The sequence below is a fragment of the Balaenoptera ricei genome, chromosome 4 (genome assembly GCF_028023285.1).
Source record: "Balaenoptera ricei isolate mBalRic1 chromosome 4, mBalRic1.hap2, whole genome shotgun sequence".
NCBI classification, from domain to species: domain Eukaryota; kingdom Metazoa; phylum Chordata; class Mammalia; order Artiodactyla; family Balaenopteridae; genus Balaenoptera; species Balaenoptera ricei.
Window position 1 is genome coordinate 10,970,734 of NC_082642.1, and position 18,398 is coordinate 10,989,131.

An 18,398-nucleotide genomic window follows, 5' to 3' on the forward strand; every position below is an offset into this window, starting at 1 on the left:
CCTTTCTCCACAGGCAGAAATATGGCTTTCATTATTCTCAATATATTTACTCATATGCTCAATCCTAAAATTCATAAATAGTAAGTTTAGAATTGCTAACTCATACCACTGTGAACTGGGCTCCTTTTAAACCCTAACCCCACAGTGGTCTTTAATTCAAAGAATCACAAAAAAATTATATATGCAGCACAATCTTTTTCTCACTGTTCTAAATGTGTAGAAAATCTGTCCATTCACGCTTCTCTTTTATTGCTAATAATCGTCTCTGAAAAGGTGCCATTTGGTTTAGGAAAAGGGTATATATATTTGTTATCTGTGTTCAAGTATGTCTTTCATTTTGTTAGACAATGACCGATGCTATATGAGTATCATTAAAAACATTAGTGACACTTTTTTGGTCACATATACGAAATGACTAAATAGTATTCAAAGCTTATAATTCATCAGATACAAGCATAGTGCATACTCCTGGGCAATTACTGTATATCCTCAATGTCAGCACAGCTTATGTGTCTCTCTATTGTTGCACATAATTTTTTGAAGACCTAATTTAGATTAAAGCTTTATTATGTTGGAAGGCAGTAGGAGAAGGCAGCCTTAGTATTATTTAAACCTGATAGCTATGAATTTCAATATTAATCTCTAGGCAGGCGCTCTTTCCTTACCTACAAATAAAAGCTAACAATTCACTAATGTACAAAACATGACAATGGTCACAGCCTAGGGCTCCATCTATTAAGATATAATAAGGCCCTGACATACTCTCTGCACAAAACTTCACACAACCTGTGACCCTTGATTGGGAAACTACTTCTGTGATGTCTTATTTGCCCCTCACTATGATTGGGCTAAACAATTCATGAAATAAGTGTCTATTTCCCCCAAGCATACATTCTTCCCTCAAATCCACATCAGACTAGCTTTTCTCTCACTCAGCAAGTTGTTTATTTCTAGTTGCTGTGGAATTTAAATCAAAACAGCCCACAGAATTATTTCTGTCTCATATGGGGCCATACCACAGAGTAGAAGCAGCTTTATTGAGAGGACAAGACTCATATATTCGGCCAAGTAACATTTAAATCATTTTTAGGCAAATGTTTCAGCTGAGTTTAAGTAGACAAAGATTTTTTTATGACTGATGGGTGGGACTTAGGCTGTAGATTGGATAGGACTTGGAGAGTGAGGAGGGGTCAAGAGGGCGCTCTAGGTAGAGGGGCTATTGTGGGTAAGGGCAGAGGAGAAGATCCAGCTGAACTTCTGACTTTGTATTTCCCTCAGGCAGCACAAATTCAGTATGTCCCAAACTGAATGTATTCTCCTCACCGCCCAAGTCTGTTTCTCCTCCACTCTCCCATGTCTGTGAATCCAACATTGACCCTGAGGTCTATGTCAGGAAACATCATCCTAGCCAAAATGATTTCATTTCTGTTAACTCCCACCTCCCATATTCTATCATCCAGACAACTAAGTCAATTATATAGTCTGAAGGAATCTTCACACTTTCTTTCTTGGCATGGCTCTACAAATACATCCATGTTTTCTCTCTAGCCTCATCTCTCACCATTACTCTTTCTGCCTTGTCTATACAGAACTAGAGCTACGACTTGTTTCATACATTCTCTCCATTTCAAACCTTTGCAGCTGATTCTCTTTGACTTTCAGGACTCAGCTCATGCATTTTATCAGCTGTGAGAAGCATGTCCTTCCTCTTCATTACCACATTTTGATTCATTACATTCCTCAGTACATTCTATCGCAGTCATCTGATTACTTCTTGGGCTTCCCAGCCATCCCATGAACATTTGCAAGTCTTACTTGTCTTAGCATCCCCTGGGAAACTGGCATAAGACAGGTATTGACTAAAGACTTTTCCCATCAAAAAAATGAATGAACTTATGGATGTTGGGGAAGAATAAATAGTTCAAGCTGTTTGGAGTCCAGGAATTGTGCTAGGCAAGTTATGGATGGGATATACATGTGAAAGGATTGTGTAGAGTCTTAGGATTTTATGTTGCAGATCTTAAGGTGTCACTGAAGTTTTTACAGAGGAAAACTGACTTAATAAAAGCAGTGCACTTGGAAGATGAATCATGGTAACAGCAATGCCTGGAGGAAAGGATACTAGTGTTAGGAGACTAGCCAGGAGGCCAGGTCAATAATTTAAGTGCAAGAAAACAAAGGCCTCCGATGTGGTGGTAGCAGGAATAAAAGTTTGAGTATGTCTATAAAGTAAACAAAGTTTTTTTTAGTGTTTATTAAGATTTGAAAAGGAAAAAGATAAACTGGAAATTTTTTTCTTTGCATATGTTAGTCAAGTCTTTTGTAAAACTCGAAGACAGTCATACAAATTAGAAAAACAACTTATACAAATAGACTAAACAGATGAGAAAAGAACTCACAGAAAAGGAATAAACATAAGAAAAAAATTCAACCTCATTAGTAATCCAAATAATAAAAATCCTGATAGTTCTTTGGCCATAATCCTAAAACATGGCAAGTAACAAAGCAGACTGGAGGTTAAACTCATCTTAGTTGCTCAGTGACACTTTGCACTGGTAGCCCTTGCCTCTAGGAATTCAGACAATGGATGACAGTGGCACAGTTTGAAAGACAGCCAATCAACAATCACACTCCTGTAACCATGCTTCCACAGCTGAAAGCCATCTAACCCTCTCATCTCTGACAGCCTTCCAGTTCCTCAACTCCACACTTCTCAAAGTTGTATCTATAAGGTCAGCTCTGAGACACTGTGACTTATAAGTACATCTCACCCATGCACAAACAAGCAATAAAGCCAGCTTCTTTTGATTTTAAATAAATGTTTTCTTCTTTCAATGGATGAGCAATTCTCTCTAATGCACTTCAGGTGAGAGGGTAAATTGTCAGCTTTTCTGTAAAGAGATTTACTAATTCATTAAGAGATTTTGAAAGTTTGAATTCTTTCACGCAATAGTTTGATTCTAGGAAAATATCTTAAGAAGACAATCAGAAATGAAGTATTAATTATAGGGATATTCATTGCTAGATTATTTTGATTAGTGAAAAATTTTAAACGGCTTCAATGACCAATAATAGGAAAATGGTTGAATAAATTACAGAATATTACTTGAATGAGGTATTATATAGATACTAAACAATGTCTTCAGACTTTTTAGTAACATTGGAGCATGCTCATGTAATAAATAATTGGAGAGGATTTCAAGATGTTTGTGCAATGTGATTATAGATGTGGACATGTGTGACTGTTAAGTACCCCAAGGTTTCCATGGTTACCACTCATTGGTGGAATTACACATTAATTTTTATTTTAATAATCCTACATATTGTCCGAATCTTTTCACAAGTATTTACTTAATATCATAAAAATACTTACTTAAAAAGATTACAGAAGATTCTTATTTTAAAAGTTTCTGGTTTCTGGTTCCTCAAGTAAGGAGCTTAGAAGTTGCCCCTCCATTCTAAAAAGTAAAAAGCTGAACAGGTTGAAAAATTAACAACTCTTCTTGGATCCATAAGAGAGGAGAAGACACAGAGGAAACCATTGTCTCCAAGATTGCAGAAACAGACAAGGGAATACAGGGAGTCAAAACTTACCAGAGCAGAGAGTCATGATTGGAAATACCGCTGGAACCAGTGCCCAGGTAGGAAAAACAGAACCGTAATTGATGAATTGCTGGAGGCTCAGTGCAGACAACTCTGAGAGTTAAAAACTCCAAGGGAATTCAGTCATGGAGGGTACCCACAATACTGTGACATTTACCCCCAGGAATCTGACCAGATTCCCACAGTATACATTGGAGAGAAATCCGCTTGGTCTTCCTTCAGGGGGAGAGGGAAAGGAGCCATTTTAAAATACACCAGAACAATGAGAGAAAAAACTCGACTCTTCTTATTAAGGCCTGTCCTCAGGGGAAACTAGTTAAAGTGATCCTACACTTAATCTAACTGGCCTGGGGAAGGGAAATAGCCAACTCCAGCTGGCTCTAATCTTCCATGAGAGAGAAGTGAAATACCCAATTCCAGCCCGGTCTAGCCTTCCTATTCCACCTAAGGAAGGAGGGAAAAAAAGAAAACTTAAGAAACATTTGTGAGGTTCACAGTCCAGAGGCATAAGCTCACTAAAATACTGAAACTTAAACATAGGACTACAGAATGCTTCCCCTCCCCTGACACCTCACCACCTCCTTATTAAAGGCCTATTTACAGCAGTTCCTTTTACTTTTACATCATGTCCAGATATAAAGAAAAATTACAGGGCATACCAAAAGGCAAAAAACACAATTCAAGAGACACAGCAAGCATCAGGACCAGCCATGGCAGGGATGTTAAAATTATCAGACTAAGAATTAAATAAAAACTATAATTAATATGCTAAGGGCTCTAATGTATAGATACCAGGAAAGAATAGATGGGCAGTGTAAGCAGAGAGATGGAAATCCTAAGAACCAAAAAGAAATGCTAGAGATCAAAAACACTGTGACAGAAATGAAGAATGCCTTTGATGGGTTTATTAGTAGACTAAACACAGCTGAGGAAAGAATCTCTGAGCTACAAGATCTATCAATAGAATCCTTGAAAACCAAAAAGGAAAGAGAACAAAGACTGAAAAAAAAAAAAAAACCCAGAAAATCCAAGGTGTAACATATATGCAGTAGAATACTAGAAGAGAAAAAGGGACAGATAAAAATATTTGAGCCAATAATGACTGAGAAGTTCACCAAATTAATGTCAGACACCAAACCACAAATCCAGGAGTCTCAGAGACTACCAAGACAGATAAATGTCAAAAAAACCCCAATACTTATCATTTTCAAATTATAGGAAATCAAAGGTAAAGAAAAAAATCCTGAAAGAAATCAGAGAGAGGAAAAAATCCTTACCTATAGAGGAACAAAGATAAAATTTACATCCAACTTCTCCTCATAAATGATGCAATCAAGGAGAGTGAGTTAAAATATTTAAAACATTGAGAGAAAAAACTCACCAGACTAGAATTCTGTACCCTCTGAAATTACCCTTCAAAAGTAAAGGAGAAATAAAGGACTTTCTCAGATAAACAAAAACTTGAGTGAATTTGTTTCTAGTAGATCTACCTTACAAGAAATGTTAAAAGAATTTTTAAAAAGATATAAATCAGAAACTCAGTTCTACAGAAAAAAAGGAAGAGCATTGAGAAAGAATAAGTGAAGGCAAAATAAAAACTTTTATTTTTCTTATTTTAATTGATCTAACAGATAACAGTTTGTTCAAAATAATCATAGCAAAATGTATTCAATTATGTATGTTTATTTGTATATCAAATATCATATATATGCTTATGTATGCTTACATATAAGTGAAATGAATGACAGCAATAATAAAAGAAATGGGACAAAAAATTTAGGCTTATTTTGTTATTATAAGGTACTCACACTGCCAGGAAATGATAGTGGTATTTGAAAGTAGAGTTAGATTAGTTATAAATGTATATTGCAAATTCTGGGGCAACAACTAAAAAAATGTTAAGAATAGAAGTATAAGTAATATGGCAAGAAATGAGAGAAAGGAGAATCATACAAAATGCAGAATTAAGACCACAAGAGGCAGAAAAAGAGTGGAAGACAAAAATAGGAATAAAGAACAAGTGCAACAAATAGAACATGGTAGTGAATATGGTAGATATTAATTCAATTACTATATCAATAATCACTTGCGATGTCAATGATATAAATGCACCAATTTAAAAACAGTGGATCAAAAACACAACTCAACTATATGTTGTCTATAAGAAACCCACTTTAAATATGAAGACACATATAAATAAAAAAATCAATGGATGGAGAAAAATATACCATTCTAACATTGATCAAAAGAAAGTAAGAGTAGCTACATTAATTTTAGACATAGTACACTTCATAGCAAGAAAAGTTATTAAGGATAAAGAAGGGCATTGAATAATGATAAGGGTCAAGTCTCCAAGAAGACATAACAATTCTTAACATGTATATGCCTAACAATATTGTCAAAACAGATGAGGCAAAAACTGAGAGAACTGTAAGGAGAATAGATAAATCTACTATCATAGTTGGAGACTTCAACACCCCTCTCAGAAACAGACAGATCCAGCAAGGCAGAATATCAGTAAAAACATAGCTGAATTCAATAACACCATTAATCAACTGGATATAATTAACATCTATAGACTAATACATCTATCAACATCAGAAAATGGCATTTTTCTTAAGGTTTCATGGAACATTTATCAAAACATACCACATTCTGGGCCATAAAACTCACCTTAACAAATTTAAAATAATAGAAATCATACAATGTCTGTTCTCAGACCACAATGGAATTAAACTAGAAATCAATAACTGAAAAATAACTGAAAAAATCCCAAACCACATGGAGATTAAACAACACATTTCTAAATAACATATGGGTTAAAAAATAAATTGCAAGAGAAATTTTAAAAATAGTTTGATTAAATGAAAATAAAAACACAAGCTATTGAAATTTATGGGATGCAGCAAAAGCAGTGCTTCCTTCCTTTTCTTCCTCTAAAGAAAAATTTATAGCATTGAATATGTATTTAAGAAAAGAATACCTAAAATCAATAATCTAAATTTACACCTTAGGAAATTAGAAAGAGAAGAACAAATTAAATCCAAAGTAAGCAGAAAAAAGACATAAAAAGAATTAAAGCAGAAATCAATGAAATTGAACATTGAAAATCAATAGAGAAAATAAAATGAATACTGATTTTTTGAAAGATTAATAAAATTGATAAACCTCTAGCCAGGCTAGCTAAGAAAAAAAGAGAGAGGATATAAATTACTAATATCAAATAAAGAGATGGGTCATCACTACAGATTCCATGGAAATTAAAAGGTTAGTAAAGGAATACTATGTATAACACTATGTGTACAAAATTGATAACCTAGATGAAAGGAACTAAATCTTTGAGCAGCCAATCTGCCAAAAATCACACAAGAAGAAATATATGATCTGAATAGGCCTATATCTGTTAAAGGAATTGAGTTATTAATTAACAACCTTCCAAATCAGAAAGCACAAGGACCAGATGGACTTATTAATGAATTCTACCAAACTTTTAAGGAAGACATTATACCAATTTTCAACAATCTCTTTCAGAGGACAGAAGCAGAGGGAATATTTCCTAACTCATTCTATTAGGCCAGCATTACCCTAATCCCAAAACCAGACAAAGACGTTACAATGAAGGAAAACTACAGACCAATATCTCTCACGAACATAATGCAAAAATCCTCAACAAAATATTTGCAAATTTAATCCAAAAGAGTATAAAGAGAATAATACACCATGACCAAGTGGGAGTTATTCCAGGTATGCAAGGCTGTTTCAACATTCAAACATCAATTAATGCAATCCATCACATCAACAGACTATAAAGGAAAATTACATGATCTTATCAATAGATGCAATAAAAGAATGTGATAAAAATCCAACACCCATTCATGATAAAAATTTTCAGTAAGCTAGGATTAGAGGGAACTTCCTCAACTTGATAATGAGAATATCTACAAAATACTAGAGCTTTTATCATATTTTGTGGTGAGAAACTTGAAGTTTTCCCACTAAGATAAGGTACAAAGCAAAGATGTCCCCTTGCCTTGTACTGGTACTTACCACTTCTTTTTAATATTGTACTCCAAGTCCTTGCTAATGCAACAAGGTAAGAAAAAGAAATAAAAGGTATATAGGTTTTGGGAAGGAAGATATAAAACTGTCTCTTTGCAGATGACATGATTGTCTATGTAGAAAATTTGAAAGAGTAGACAAAAACACTTCAGGAACTGATAAGTGATTATAGCAAGGTTGCAGGATCCAAGGTTAATGTGCAAAAGTCAGTTGCTTTCATATATATATATATATCATTAATGAATAAATGGAGTTTAAAATAAAAAACACAATACTGTTTACATTAGTACCCCCAAAATGGAATACTTTGGTAAAAATCTAACAAAATATGTACATGATCTATATGAGGAAAGCTACAGAATTCCAATGAACAAAATCAAAGAAGAATTAAATAAATGGAGAGATACCCCATGTTCATGGTCAGGAAGCCTGAATATTGTCTAGATGTCAGTTCTTCCCAAATTTCATCTATAGATTCAATGCAATCCCAATCAAAATCCTAGCAGGCTACTTTATGAATACCAAAATTTGATTCTAAAGTTTATATGCAGAATGCGAATGACTCAGAATGGCTAACACAATATTGAAGGAGAAAAACAAAGTTGGAGGACTGATACTACCTGATTTCAAGACTTACTATAAAGTTACAGTAATTAAGACAGTGTGGTATTGGTGAAGGAATAGACAAATAGATCAATGAAACATAATAGAGCCCAGAAATAGACTCCCATAAATACAGTCAATTCATCTTTGATAAAGGAACAAAGGCAACGCAATCGAACAAATATAGTCTCTTCAACAAATGGTGCTGCAACAACTAGACGTCTACATGCAAAAAATAAATCTAGACACAGACCTTCCACCCTTGACAAAATTAACTTAAAATGGATCACAGACTTAAATGTAAAACACAAAACTATAAAACTCTTAGAAGCTAATATAGGAGAAAACTTGGATGACCTTGGGGATGGTGATGCATTTTTAGACACAACACCAAATATATGATCTATTTAAAAAATTGGTAAGTTTAATTTCATTAAAATTTAACACTTCTCTGAAAGACAATATCAAGAGAATTAGAAGTCAAGTCACATACTGGGAGAAAATATTTGCAAAAGACCCACCTGATAAAGATTATTATCCAAAATATACCAAGAACTCCTAAAATCCAGCAATATGAAAACAACCTGATTAAAAGTGAGCCAAAGACCTTAACAGACACCACTCCAGAGAAAATACAGATGGCAAATATGTCATCAGGTGAATGCAAAATAATACAGTAGTGACATACCATACACATCTATTGGAATGGCCAAAATCCAAAACGCTGGCAACACTAAATGCTTGTGAGATTTTAGAGCAATAGGAACTCTCATTGCTGGTGGGAATGCAAAATGGTACTGGTTAATTGGAAGACAGTCTTATGGTTTCTTATAAAACTAAACATAATCTTACCATATGATCCAGCAATTGTACTTTTTAGTATGTACCCAAATGAGTTGAAAACTTATGTCCACACAGAAAACTGTACACAGATGTTAATAGCCACTTTATTCGTTATTGCCAAAACTTGGGAGCAAACAAGATGTCTTCTAGTAGGTGAATGGATAAACAGTGGTACATACAGACAATGGAATATTATTCAGTGCTAAAAAGAAATGAGCTATCAAGCCATGAAAGGTGGGGAGGACACTTAATTGCATATTAATAAGTGAAAGAAGCCAATCTGAAAGAGCTACATACTGTATGATCTCAACTATATGACAGTCTGGAAAAGGCAAACTTATGGGACAATAAAAAATCAGTGGTTGCCAGAGGTGGGGCATGGGGGATAGAGAGAGGAATGGCAGAGCACAGAGGATTTTTAGGACAGTAAAAATAATCTGTATGACATTATATTGACGACTATGTCATTATACATCACACATTTGTCCAAACCCTTGGAACCCTAATATAAACTATGGACTTTGATGATTATGATGTGTCACAGTAGGACCATCCTAGGTAAACATGTAACATTGTGGTGACTGATGTTGATAATGGGGGAGGCTATGCATGTATGGGGCAGTGGATATGTGAAAATCTCTGTACCTTCCTCTCAATTTTGTTATAAAACTAAAACTGTTCTAAAACAGTCTTAAAGATAAATGATTATAGATGGAATAATTGAGTGTAAAATGTCAAGTAGAAAGATAATTCCCAGATGATTAAACCACGATGTTTGTAATGAGTAGTACAGCATGAAGGGGAGCTGGCTTTGGGCAGAGGATGATTGGCAAATATCCTCCATTCTCTTCACCTATGTTTTAGATGTATGATATATAAGCCTGGGCTGTTATTTTCTGATTGATATTTTTCTTCTAGAATTTCACAATAGGTCATACAGTAGTCCTTCAGGCAACCATGGCTGACAGCAAAGTGGAGGGAGAAGAAACACTAACAAGTTTTCAAATATCGCTCCAACTTTTTTTCTCTAGACTGGACTTCAATAAATGTTTAAGCAGCTCAGTGAAATTTCAGAGAAAGTTTCCTAAACCACACATGATTTGTGTCTTTGTTTCTCTCACCCCTATTCTTGCCTTTGTGGTTAAAACTTTAGAATGTAAATTCTTACATAACTCTTCTGTCCCTTTTCCCATCCTGCTGTTCTTTCTGCAGTCCTTTATTTAAACTTTTCCTTTAGGACTCAATACCGATGATAGAATTTGGATCCCCATCTGTTCTTGTTCCTTGCAATCTTTGCTTCTTTAGGCTTAAGATAGCTCTAACTGGAGCTCTCACCTGCACTGACTTCTGATAACCCTAAAGGAGGTAGGTGCTAGCTTTCTTCTTTTCCAGAAGAGGCAGTTGGTTTCTTCTATCATGAAATAGAATTGTGGCCAAGTTTTCTTCTAAAGTACCTCAAAATATAACTTACCACCAGAATAATGAGCTTTGAGTTTAAAGACTGCCTAGTCGATTGGAAAAACAGAATTCTGCTCTTTAACATTACTTTGTTCCTACTCCTTATACAATAATAATCCATGCATTATTGTACAAAAATATGATCTTATCTTGCCTGACTTCACCTCTAAGTTAATTAATTAACTGGCTTCTCTGCTTGACTCCTCCAAATGAGAAAAGCCATACTCATACAGTTTCCCTCTGGGAGTTACATGTTTCTTCCCTAAGAGCAAAGGTGGCTGTTACAGATTATTTCAAGCAAAACTCATGATCTCTAACCTCAGTCATGCCCTGATGTTTCCAGGTGACCCCTTGAAGGTATCTTATCTACTGTGCTTTCAGAGATATGGTAACTTCTGAAGGCAGATTTCCTGGTTTCAAATCCTGACTCTCTTAACTTATAAGATGAACAACTTTGGGAAGATGATTACAACTTCATCATCTCTATGACTATGTTTTCTCGTCTATTAAAGTAGAATAATAATCCACCCTAGTATTGAATGATTTATTTTGAGTAAAGTACCTAAAACAGAGCTGTGTATAAAGTAAACATGCTATGCTGATATCAGTGCTATCTCATTATTAATTTTGAATATTTCTTCTTCTCTGGCTCCTTCCCATTCACATTTGAACACAGTATGTTTCTTCCATCTTAGAAAAAACAAACAAAATCTTCCTTTATCCCACATCTGTCTCCAGTGACAATTCTCTTATCTCCCTTTTATAGCCCAACATCTCACGTCTGTATTTACAGTCTTTAATCACTTACACCCTGCCGTTAAGATCGCTTACACACACACATTTAAAACATTTCAATCTAGTTTTTAAGTCCACCAAACTCCTGCATAAACTTTATCTAAGATCAGCAAAAGCTCCTTGTTGGCTAAAAGAATTTTTGCCTTACTGATCTCTCTGCATCATCTGACACTGTTGAAACATTATCTGCTGTCTTGCTGACTTGGTTTTCTCACTATGTCACAGGCTGTAGTCTATCCTTCTTCATGGGCCCATTATCCTCTGCCTTTCTTTTAAATATTCATGTTCCTTCCTAGGCCTTTTTTTCTTATAGTCATTTGTTGTTCCATTCATTCACATGGCTTAAAAAACCATCTATAGATGACTCCTAAATCTATATATCTTAACTCTATCCTATAATCTCTTTCTGAAGCTTATGATTCATATATCCACATGTCTATTGGGCAACCTTACTTTCATGGCCCTCAAGCTCAAAAGTTTAGACTTGATTGAACTCAGTATTGTCACTTGTCAGTATCTTTCATTGTGTTCCTACATCTCAGTGAATGTCATATCCCTCCTCCCATGTGGAGCCAGAACCCTGGATAGAATCTGTGACTCATTCTTCTGCCTTCCTACCCCCCAAATTTTAATCAATGATGAAAACTTTCAATTCCTCCTGAGAGAAGCATCATTTAAATCTGTTCATCTTTCTTGATCTCAACTGCTAGTATTTTAGTCAATGCCACCATCATTTCTTAACTGAGCAGTGGCTTTTGATTGGTATTCTCTCCCCCAGCTTTGTTCTCCACCCCACCTCCCCAATCCACTCTCCATTCTGCCATCAGGGCACTTCTTTTTAAGTTCAAACTCACTCCTGCCAATCCTCCTCCCCTATATAATACCCTTCAGTGGCTTCTCATTGATTTAAGCAAAAGCCCAATCTCATTTTCATTCTCACAGTCGTGGATGATCTCGTCCCTGGAGACAGTAATGCTCTAGTCTCATTTCTCAATGTTTTCTTCTTCTACGTATCGTCTAAGCTTATGGAACACTTTTTAGTCCTCAGACATAACTTACCTCCAAACCTACTCCTACATCATTGCCTCATTCTAGAATTCTCTTCCCACTACCCACCTCCTTTATCTGGCTGTATTAGTTTGTTATGGATGTCATAACAAAATATCACAGACTGGGTGACTTAAAGAACAGAAATGTATTTTCTCACAGTTCTGGAGGCTAGAAGTCCAAGAGGTAGGTGCTGGCAGGTTTGGTTTCTTCTGAGGCCTCTCTTCTTGCCTTGCAGATGGCCACTCTCTTGCTGAATGATCACGTGGTCATCCCTCTGTGCTTGCACACCCTTGGTTTCTCTCAGTGTGTCCAAGTTTCCTGTTCCTATAAGGACACCAGTCAGATTGGATTAAGGACCTCCCTAACAGCTTTGTTTTAACTTAATTGCCTCTTTAAAGGCCCTATCCCCAAATACAGTCACATTCTGAAGTACAGGAGGTTAGGTATTCAACATATGAATTTGAGGGGACACATTTCAGCCTATTACAGTGGCTAATGCCTGTGTGGACTTCAGATTTCTCCTTTGATTTCAAATTTTTGCAAAAGTGTTTGTTAATTTTCCAAGTCTGATTTTTAGGCTTGCTTCTGGGCATTCTCATACCACCTTCTACTTCTCCCACTATATTTTAAACAATATGAGTGTAAAACCTATACGTTTTTGGTCACTACAGTGTTCCCCAGAACCTACTACAGTGTATGGCATATAAAAATCATTGCATTAATGTAAGAATAAGTGTATATATGTATAAAACCCCCCTTGCTTTCTTCCCTTGCCTCTATTTTCAGTCTTATCATTTGTCAGAGCCCTATTGTCAATTAATTGCAAGAGGACCCTAACTTGCAGTTTTCCAAAGAGATTACATCCTCTACGAATTCTGTGCCTTTGCTTATTCTTTCCTCCTGAATTCCTTCTTAGCCTTTATAACCCTTGCTAATCCTTCAAGGTTGAACTCCTCTGGGAAGCTTTGGCATCTACAGTATGTACAGACACATATTCTTCTGGGCTCATAGCTCCTTGTCCTTATCATTGATCACTTCCACTAGAACATTTGCTCCTTCAGGAAAGTGATTTCTTTTTTTGCATATTTGTATTTCATAGTTTTATCAGAGTAGTTGGCAATTAGTGGGAACTCAATACACATTTGGACAAATGTGAGACAAAGCTGACTGTAGTGACACTTACAAGGTTTTGTTGAACCTGATGTGAAGAAAACATTTTGTTTACTCCTTTAGATGCAAAAGTTTTGAAGGGGGAGTAAATCTGGTGTGCCACAGGAAGAGCAAGGAGTCAGCGTGGCTGAAGTAGAAGGAGAGAAGGGAAGATTGGTAAGAAATGAGGTCTGAGAGGCAATGGAGGTCAGATCATTCACAGCCATTTAGGCAATTGTTAAGACGTTGATTTCACCCTGAATGAAAAAAGAATGGAGAAAATTGATTTATATTTTGACAGTAGGTTGAAAATAAACTATTAGGGGTGGAGAATAGGGTATGGGGGTGGGCAAGGACAGAAGACCAGTTAGGAAATCCGGATAATAATTCAGGTGAGAGAAAATGTGGTGCCAGTTGGGGGACAATCATGATAGAGATGGCGAGAAGTGGTTAGAGTCTGGATATATTGTGACAGTCGACCTTACAGGATTATTGACCAGTAGGATATAAAGATGTGAGTGAATGAAATGAATGAATGAAATGACTCTGGATGGTGTGTATCTATTCATATATAAAGTACATCTTTCACTATCTATTAACTTAGATAGCCCAGAATTTAAAATGGATACTTTAAGAAACTTGATAAAACTGGAGTCAGAAATATATTTTAGGACAGATGGTAGGATATTGAATAAGACAAAAATTAAAGTCTTTAGGAGAGATTAAAAGGAAAATATTTTTTGATATGCTGTGGACATGTGTACAAACAGGGCCTAATTACTATTGAAGGCAATAGTGGAGGAAAAGATGGTGGCAATTATTTAGAAAAAAATAACTTACATCCTCTACAATGCCAAATTTTTCACAGCATAAAGAAATAGTAATTTGAAAGAAGAAATGAAAAATCACTATCTAAAAAAAAAAAAACTGAGGTAAAATTTACCCAAGTCACTAAGGAAATTGTATGTTATTTGCATGAAGTGTAAAAAAATATTGCCTGCAACTATTCCAAGAATACTTTTTACTTATGGAAAGAAATACTACAGAATTCAAGAATTTATTTTTCTAAAATAAATATGTACAAAACTAATCAGAGAAAAATCTCCCAAAGAAAAGTGATTAAGTAGTAAATATAAATAATTTGATGTATGGCAAAGTATACATTTAACCAAAATATATCTTAATATTTTATTTACAAAATAAAACAGTAATTCATTATTGGAAGAATTTATTATTTCATGCATGATTTCTGTTAAAATTTCTTTTATTCTAGATACACTGTTCCTATGACAAATTTGTTTAGATAACATAATTTTATTTCTGTTCACTTCTACAATAGAGATTTTCATTTATTTTTAAAACTGTCTTTTACATCATGAGATGTGATTGAGATAAGAATAGTTTTAAGTCAGAAAGAGAAAAACAAAAACAGTATGCTAACACATATATATGGAATCTAAAAAAAAAAGAAAAAGAAAAAAAAATGATCAGAAGAACCTAGGGGCAAGACGGGAATAAAGATGCAGACCTACTAGAGAATGGACTTGAGGATACGGGGAGGGGGAAGGGTAAGCTGGGACAAAGTGAGACAGTGGCATGGACATATGTACACTACCAAACGTAAAATAGTTAGCTAGTGGGAAGCAGCTGCATAGCACAGGGAGATCAGCCCAGTGCTTTGTGACCACCTAGAGGGGTGTGATAGGGAGGGTGGGAGGGAGGGAGATGAAAGAGGTAAGAGATATGGGGACATATGTATATGTATAACTGACTCACTTTGTTATAAAGCAGAAACTAACACACCATTGTAAAGCAATTATACTCCAATAAAGATGTTAAAAAAATAAAAATAAAAAAATAATTAAAAAAAATAATAGTTTTAAACATTGATTTCCTCTTTAGTCTATCTCTTTCATTTTCAGATGATGGATTTTTTTTTTCTATTCTGTAGCTTTATACCTTGCATTTTGGGTTCTGTATGATTTTTTTACTTTTTTGACATTTTGTTCAATTAAATTTATAAATATGGTCAGAAGACAAAGAAGAAAAATAGTTCTTATTTTGAGTGGAAGTGTCAAATGTTAAGAATAATTGTGCTGTCAAAAGAAATAACAACATATTTCACAGCCTGAAAACCCTATAGAGAACTACATCTCTCTTTCTCATTTTTTTAAAGATTAAACAGAACCTTTCTCTTTCTTCTTTCTCTTTATATTTTAAACAATCATAGCATTAGGGATCAAAACACAATAACACATATGTACTTAGCAGGTGATTATATAATTATATTACATAGATATTCACTACAAATACTGTTTTTCCCTATAGCACATTTAATATGGGCAGGCATATTCTTCTTCAAATGCACTTTAGCGCAAGACTGTAATTTCATCCAAAGGTTATAGTGGTATAAAAAATGTTAGAGAACATTTAGTTTAGTTCTTCATTGTCATTAGAATGGCAAGATGGAATTACAGCTCTATTTGTACTGTTTTGGAGCATTCATCAATTTAAATTTTAATAAATATCAGTTTCAAACTAGTTTTATAAAAAAGAGTATTATTTCTTATTTACTAGCCAGTTTCTACAAACCCTCATTCTGCCTAACAATTTCTGCCATTCTTACTCTTTCCATGATTCAGAGTTTAATGTATTGGCACAGAATTGAGCTGTAACTCACCAAGTGTGATTTCAAATGAAAATATTTTACTTTATTTTGAAAAAGAATAATAAAATAATCATAATACTTTTTGTAATTTTTTATAGCACTATTTTGTATAGATCACTAAAAACACTTATTCGATTCGGGTCAGTATACATTTATCAAACAAAAACATGTATGCAAAATTTTAATTATTGCATAGGATATAGAAATGGAAAAGACACTTCCTATCTTTAATAAGCTTAGAGTATATATATAGAGAGATTGATTATAGTGAAAGGAAGAAAATGACTGAAAGAGAGGTAAAAGTTTGATAAAGCTATGGGACCTATGAAGTACATGTGAACTAGATGCCCAGGAATGTACTCAGTGGAAGATTCATTTTGGCAGTTTTTTCAGGTTTAATACCTTGTTGGCATTGGAAAGATCAGATAAGGAGGTCTGAAAACTAAAGATCAACTTGGGGTATTGTAAGTAAGCAATGTAACTCATCATTTTTCTGAACAGAAATGAGTAAGTGAAAGTAAGGATAGAGATACAAGAAAGCATAAAGTGAAGAATCTATTCTGAGGTTCTCCTGATGCAAGACCTCAGCTTTCCAATATTAGAGGTTAGAAAGGAGGTTTTATATAAATGAAACTCTCTGGGGATTAATCAAAAGGGGATAATAGGGGCTTTTAGTAGGAAGAAGTATGCTTGTCCTGGAAGAAGCACTTATAGAAGAAGGCATTAATGTGCAAGGAACAATTTCAATATGGTGGGTACAGACCATGAAAAGGCAGGTCTGGATTTCTACTCAAATATAAGGTAGGCATATGGTTCTGGAGAATAAGCCTGAAATTTTAAGTTGGGATAAAACAATGGAGACTTTTAAATGTTAGGAAATACAATTTTTATTTAACTTAGTAGGTATCAGGGAATAATTGAAAATTTTGTTGTTGTTTTTGAGGTGTGGTTTTTGGAAGCTTACTCTGGTTGTAGCGCATAGGATTGATTGGAGAAGGGGATAAAATAGAAGTGAGAGACCCACAGACATAGAGAATAGACTTGCCAAGGGGAAGGGGACGTGTGGGAGGGAAAGAATGGGATTTGGGGGTTAGTAGATGCAAACTAGTATATATAGAATGGATAAACAATAAGGCCCTACTGTATAGCACAGGGAACTATATTCAATATCTTGTGATATACCATAATGGAAAAGAATATGAAAAAGAATATCTATCTATATCTATATCTACCTGCCTGTCTATCATTTATGTATAACTGGATCACTTTGCTGTACAGCAGAAATTAACACAACTCTGTAAATCAACTATACTTCAATAAAATACATTTAAAAACAAAGAAGGGAGAGACCAACAATGAAACTCTTGTAATGATTCTGTGAGAGAGATAATGAGGTCCTGCATGATGGTAATGAAGATGGCCATGGGGAAGAGGAGATGGCAGTATTAATTCTGATTGGATGGGAGGGGCAGGAGAAAAATGACTCAATGCATTTTAGTTCAGATACTTGGGAGAATTCAGGTGCCATTAGAGAAAAGTAGGTAAGCAATGGATAGAGAATGTTTGAAAGAAATGGGAATGGTAAAGAAAGATGACAACTATATCTTTAGGGGCCAAACAACTCTACCGATGAAGATATTCATCACTTAGAACTGCAGAACTATAGCACAAGAGAGAAGAGCGGTGAGTATGGCCTAAAAGTTACCAGTGCATAATTAATTGTCAAAGCTAATGATTCTCAAACCTGTTTGAGAACCACTGACATATATTGTTCCTGATTTTATCCCACATCAATTAAATCTAAATCACGGGGGCTGTAGTAGGGAGTTAGGAATCAGCGTTTTTTTCTGTTGTTTTCCCCAAGCATAAAGTTTATTATCTATTTTTATTTTCCTCTCTTTTTCCCACTATTTGACATTTTTTTGTGGGGGTGTGGGGGATTTCTAACCCATAGAAACATTAAAAGAACAGTGCAATGGAAATATATAGCCTCTTATCTTAATTGACTATTAACATGTTACACTAGCTCCAACTCTTCTTTTACAGAACGCAGACATGCACACCCCCCCCCCACACACACACACACAATTCCTTTTTGTCAAACAATCTAAAAGAGGGCTGAATACATTGTCATGCTTTATCTCCAAATACTTCAGTATACACATACATA

At 34.9% G+C, this 18,398-nt stretch overlaps 1 long non-coding RNA gene across 2 annotated transcripts in view; it reads right to left on the reverse strand.

The window, feature by feature from the left end:
• LOC132365194 (uncharacterized) overlaps positions 1-18,398 on the reverse strand; it is a 425,897-nt gene that overhangs the window by 100,750 nt on the left and 306,749 nt on the right. For both annotated transcript variants that reach the window (XR_009503053.1, XR_009503054.1), the window contains exon 4: positions 12,569-12,735. This is a non-coding gene — a long non-coding RNA (uncharacterized LOC132365194). The remainder of the gene's footprint in view (positions 1-12,568; positions 12,736-18,398) is intronic.